Below are 6,000 nucleotides of genomic sequence, written 5' to 3'. Positions count from 1 at the left end.
TTAAGACTGGGTACTGGGGAGGGGAAAAATCCTAGACGTAGCTCAATGTCATGAAGGAGGAAAAAAAGAAACTGTTGCCATGGAGATTGGTTGGCAGCCATGCTGCAGAGGGCGCCGGGGAGGCAGTGGTCTACCTGGGCGAGAGGGGGGCGTGTCTGCTGCCACCCAGGAAGAGCAGTGAGCAAATTAGCAGGGTCAGACGCTGCCACCACCGCTTCGTTAGCACAGACATCTCCTCAATCTCCTCATTAGCCGCTGTCCAGCATGTGAAAGCCCATGCATACATGTGCATACTTACAAACATACATACATACAATAATACAGTACATACATGCAAATAAATACATACAGAGTATCGATTAAATACATAATGATTTGGTTTCATGTATTAGCCATGCCATCCTTATTTAATACTATTTCATCACAAGGAAAGAAAATGAATTGCTCAAACCGAGTGTTGTGCCTGTTCTTAACAGAGTGTTTTGTCTGCTGTTCCATGTATTTACAAGGCTCTGGCAATCCCCAAAGAAAGCAATTTGATTTGAGTTGGAGGAGAAAGAGGGGAGAGAAAGAGGGAGTGAGAGACTGATGCAAATGGCAAAGGGGAGAAAGTGCTCAGGTGACTGTCTGGTCCCCTGCCGCAGTGTCTGAAAACCCAGACATCAGCCACTTCTCTTTCTGTGTGTGTGTGTGTGTGTGTGTGTGTGTGTGTGTGTGTGTTCACGTGCATGTGCATACATTTTCTATTAGCAAACCTCCCTCTGTTTCCTTATCTTTCTCAATAAGAAAGCTGCCAAATCCCTTATTGACAGCACATTCAATTACAAATTTGAGATAATGAGTTCTTTTCTTTTGCACTACATCAGGCATGCTGGCAGAGTCATCTGTCTAGATATTAAACAGATAGGCAGCTTTTGTTCCATTGGCCTTGATGGTTAAACACATGAAAGTACGCTGCCACAGATTAAACCCAAACATGTGGAAATGGAAACGGCTGTGCTATTGACCATGTTAGCATCGTTGTGCCTCTGTTTTAGAATGGTGCATTATATTACATGGATTATATACATTTCTATGCAATGCTATGATCAGGTGATGCACAAGATGTGGAAATATTGCCCACAAGTTCAATTTCTACATTGATGAGATATGGAATTCTCTTTGTTGTACTACTTGATAAAACAAAGTGCTTTTTTTGTGATGAGAAGAAAATAAGAGGGATGCCACATGTAATTGTACAGGCATGTCTGCAACTGGCTTAGCACTTTCCACAGGTACTTCAAACCCTGGTCCCATTTGTAACAGTAAACTGCAATCACAGGTCACCCTGAGTCGGTGGACGTGAGATCCAAGCCCAGTGCTGGATTAGCTGTCATTCTTTGCTTAGTGGCGAGTGTTGGGAGGCAGACCTGATAAGTTGCTCACATGGCATGCATAGCCCACCATTGTCTCATCACTCACTCACTCACTCTGCTCTGCCTGGCTCTTTGGTATTCATGGAGGATGCCTATTGCTTTACTGTTGCTGGGGGCTTTGAGGAACAACCCACTATTAGCTGAAAACCACCACCACTGAGAGTGAAGATTAAAAATAAATAAATATCTACGTGCAATGCATAATGAGACAGTGTGAGCCAATGGGGGGGAGGGGGGGTATTTTGTTGAGGCTGCATTTTATGCCACAGTTCCTTTTTTAGCACAGGTAAAAAAAAAACAATCAGTTTGGGACAGAAAAAAGACTCCAGAACAATCATATTTCAGTCAGCTCATCAATTCTGACATTGAGAGGAATTGTGTTTACTGAATGAATCCAGCACAAATGCATGGGAACATACCCTCCCTTGAAGAGAGAAAAGAAATGTCAGGAAAGGAAATCAGGAAATATTCCAACTTTGTAATAGATGGAGCATGGACTTCAAAGTTGTTTAATTTCATAAAAGCAATATGAAGTTTAGAAAGCTCTGTCTCAAATGTTTGGACTCTTTTGATTAACAAACCTTTAGGGAAACATCTGGCTGACAGACCTGATTCATATTGGATGTTCTCGATGATCTAAAAATCTTGTTCATTTTAGAGCATTTCACAGTCTATTCCATTTCATTATAAGTATGTAGTACAGTTTAAATATAATATAAAAAATAACTTAACTTGTTTCCCACACAGGATTTACATATTTAAAATAAAACAATTTATTTTAATTAGTTAGCAATGGTCTCACAGCTAAGGAATTTCTGTTTGAAAAATACATAATATACTTGACCCAATGTGATCTGTAGAAAGAGTTTTTATTTAAAAAAAGTTTTTTAACACAATGTGGGGGTATCAGATCAATTTCATTCAAGCAGCGTCAGAGAGGCTATAAGACCTCTTTGTAAAATATACAAATATTTACTAATATGTCAGACCATGACTTCTCATTGTCGGCGCACATGAAACGTCAGACAGGAATAAAATTGGATTTGAATTTGAAAGAATAAATTCTGATTGCATAAAGGTTAACATTTAAATATTGATTAGGTTCTGCCCATAATTCACTAATTGTGTGCTAAAAGAAAAAGAGCCCAACGCTACTTTAATTACTATGCTGCTGACATTTCCTACAAAAGTATCTCTCCTGCATTCACAGTCTGGCAATACAACACTAATAGCAACCAGATGCCTTGGCAGCTAGCAAAGTCAATGTATTACATTCATATTACATTTGCTATAAATTCTTCTGTTGATACACTTTATAATGCATTCACCACGCTTGTGACAAGCCTAGAGGGCACTACTTGAATTGAAAAAAGGAATAGTATTTTCTATAAACATGTTCATTAGGTTTGTGTGTGTGTGTGTGTGTGTGTGTGTGTGTGTGTGTGTGTGTGTGTGTGTGTGTGTGTGTGTGACTTCTAAGAAGGGTATAGCTTACAGTATAATCACATTTAATATCTAATAGACTGATTGACTGATCTTTCAAAGTCAGAACTTTGTTTCTTTGTTCTTCCAAATGCTATAATAGAATTCTCATTTTCCTTTGGAGCCTAGAGACTATTCTTCTTCCAAATGTTTAGTCCAGCTAAGAGTAGAATGTATCGTAAATGTCTCCTCTGAGTAACTCGGTGATGGACTCCACATTTGTGGAATAAAGAAAAAACTTCTGTGGGACATAGGGCCAATCTGCCGGGCCAAAACACAAGGAACGCAAAACAAGTCTCTCAACAACATCAGCCAAGCCACACACGCCCGTGCTGTTGATCTTAGGAGCTGAGCCGCCGACTCCTCTCTGCTCAGGGGGGCTGGATGTGTCCAGAGCTGCTTGTGCCCTCCACCCAGGTCCCAAGAGCCTGACCCGTGATCTTTTGTAGCCAACAACCTCACGAGTTAGGGTCTCAGGGAACGGGAGGAGTGCGGCTGCCGGCAGACGTCCAGACACATACACACACATGCACACGCACACACACACACACGCACACACACGCACATACACACTCACACACTCACACAAACGGTCCAATTCCTGCAGAACTGAACCGGCGACACATTCGAGACAAGACTAACTCGCCCTGCCCTGTCAAAGCGGCACAATGGAGATCAGCGGCTCGCGCTCCTTCTCCTGGAACCCACAGCAGTGCGGCTCGCCCAGTAGCCTGCGCTTGTGTCTGCCTGGCACAGGAGGATGCTGAAGCAGGATGCCTGTCTGCTTCACATGGGCCACGCATCGGCTCCGTCTCCCTGTCCCTGTCCTACCTCTCACCCTGTGCAGAGAGCAAGCGAGGGGGGGAGGGAGGGAGGGAGGGAGGGAGAAAGGTAGGGAGGGGAAAGAGAGCGAACGCAAGAGAAAGACAGAAACAGAAGAGCAGCAAGTCTCTGGTTTCGTTTCCCTCCTTTCACTCAGAAACGGCCAAGGTAGCGTCCCGACTGATTCCGTGCCAGGCTGGGGCCAGACGCGGTGCGGAGTCCGGCGTGAGGTGGCTGATGTTGGTCCCGGCAGACAGAGCGGCTCAGTGCCCAGTCACAGAGAGCCAGAGAGCCCACATCGGAGACGCAGCACTGCTTCAAATCACTGCGCACAATGATGCAAAAAAGAGAAAGGAACCCCAGAAAAAAAGAGAGCGTGGTAGGAGGGAGGGAGGGAAGAAAAAGGGAGACGGCATGGTGATGACAAGGCTTAATAGCGGAGTCTCGCACGACTTTTGATTTCTCTTCTCTTCTTTTCAAATGGCGCTAGAGAGGATGAAGTCTGGAGCAGAGACGGCATCTTGCTCGACTGTAATAAGGCTTTGTGTGCCTGGAGGAACAATCCAGCCCTCCCCACCACCCCCTCGCCCACAAGCCAGACAGTCATTCCTTCCTCTTTGTCCGCACTGCAAAATGCAGGTCATCAGTCCACATCTCTCACACACTTGCTGACCCACACCTCCCCCTAACGCCATCGGACCCCCCAGCACGCTGATGTTGGGATTGCAGAGGGCAGTGCTGTCCCTCCAACCCTAACACAATGATCAGTCTACACACTACAGGATTGGAAAAGCCATGTCGCTACGCAATTTTTATATGATAATACACTACAGCTGTTAATTCCCTGTGTTGTACTGCAGGCAAACAGGGTTGACGGTGAAAAAAGAAACTACTTAGACAATAATTCAACCAGACCACCATGAGGACTCCACCCCTTACGCACCAAACTCCCCATCTCCCTCCTACTGACAACACAGACACGCCGACACGCCAAACACCCACACAGTGGGACAGAGTGAGTTGTCAATTCTAGGTGGATGAGACTGCTAGTATAGAGAATGCCATCTGCTTTTATTTGTCTCCTTAATACACATATCAGACGAGTGAAAACCCCCTGAGAAATCACCTACAACCAACCACTTGACAATTCACCAGTTCATTGGTACTCCTACTATTATATTTGTATTATTGAGCCCCCTCTGATGGAAAACAAGTCACTTGTCATCAGGCAAGAATATAAATGATATTGGTCCATCAGCCTCTCCCGCTCCGCACCCCTCCCCCCCACATCACCATGTCCAGACCTCCTCAGGCCCTCCCTGCTCCCATGAGGGTGGTGGACTGAGGGGTGAAAGGTGACGGAGGTTGAGGAAAGGGAGGAAAGAGGGACGCAAATGATTTGATAGAATCCCAGACCAGATGATAATCAGATGATAATCAGGGCTTCGTCATTTACCTCCGACTATTCCAAAAGCCTACAACTCTGCAATCAGCCCAGCCGCCGCCATCATTTACCACCATCAGTAGCCATCTTAGAGGGGAAGGAAGTGGCGGCCGCTGAATCAGAGGGAGACTGAGATGGAGGAGGAGGGACGGGGCGGGGCGGAGGCAAATTAAGGGAATGAGGGAGCAGGTGGGGTGAATGCAGGTGCTCCCTCATTCGCTCTCCGCCCGTGATTGGATTGCTGGTCACGTCCATCATCTTATCTCCATGGTAGCCAAACAGGGGAGTCTGGGGGTGGAGAGGGAGTTGGCGACACTGCGTCGCGCCAGAGACAGAAGTGCTGCCACTGACACAAACAATGACGGTAAGACATAAATGAGTGTAATAGACCAAATTGCCGAAAGCAAGAGAAGAAAGAATGATCCTACCGCAGAAGGGGGTAGTTCTGGCTAGCCACTTCCAGGCTGGGTGCTGTGAGCGACCCAATGCTGCTGTAGTGAGCGGAGTTTCAGACAGTGGAAGACGGCACTGCGGCACCAGCCCTCCACTTTCCACTCCTCCCTAACCTCACCTCACTTTGCTGCTCTCTCTCTCTCTGTGTCTCTCTCTCTCTCTCTGTCTCTCTCTCAATCTCTCCGCACCTCTCTTTTCCTTTAGCTCTCTCTTTCTGTGTCCACACAGCTCCCACTGACCCTTCAACAATCAATGGTTTCGTCTCACGAGGAGAACAAAGCTCCTTTGCCTCACTTGACGGAAGGCAGGGATAGTCACATGTCACAGGAGCACAGCTTGACTGGATATGCTTTGTTTACTCCCATCCCCGACATTCTACACAAA

General features: G+C 46.0%; 1 long non-coding RNA gene across 1 annotated transcript in view; it reads right to left on the bottom strand.

Annotated features, from left to right (window-relative positions):
* LOC143121504 (uncharacterized) overlaps nucleotides 1-6,000 on the bottom strand; it is a 41,796-nt gene that overhangs the window by 633 nt on the left and 35,163 nt on the right. The window lies entirely within an intron of this gene.

The sequence above is a fragment of the Alosa pseudoharengus genome, unplaced genomic scaffold (assembly GCF_046254945.1).
Source record: "Alosa pseudoharengus isolate Yale_2024_CS ecotype anadromous, Long Island Sound unplaced genomic scaffold, YU_APseudo_1.1 YU_APseudo_1.1_scf_13, whole genome shotgun sequence".
Classification (NCBI taxonomy): domain Eukaryota; kingdom Metazoa; phylum Chordata; class Actinopteri; order Clupeiformes; family Clupeidae; genus Alosa; species Alosa pseudoharengus.
This window is presented reverse-complemented; position numbering and strand designations above follow the sequence as displayed.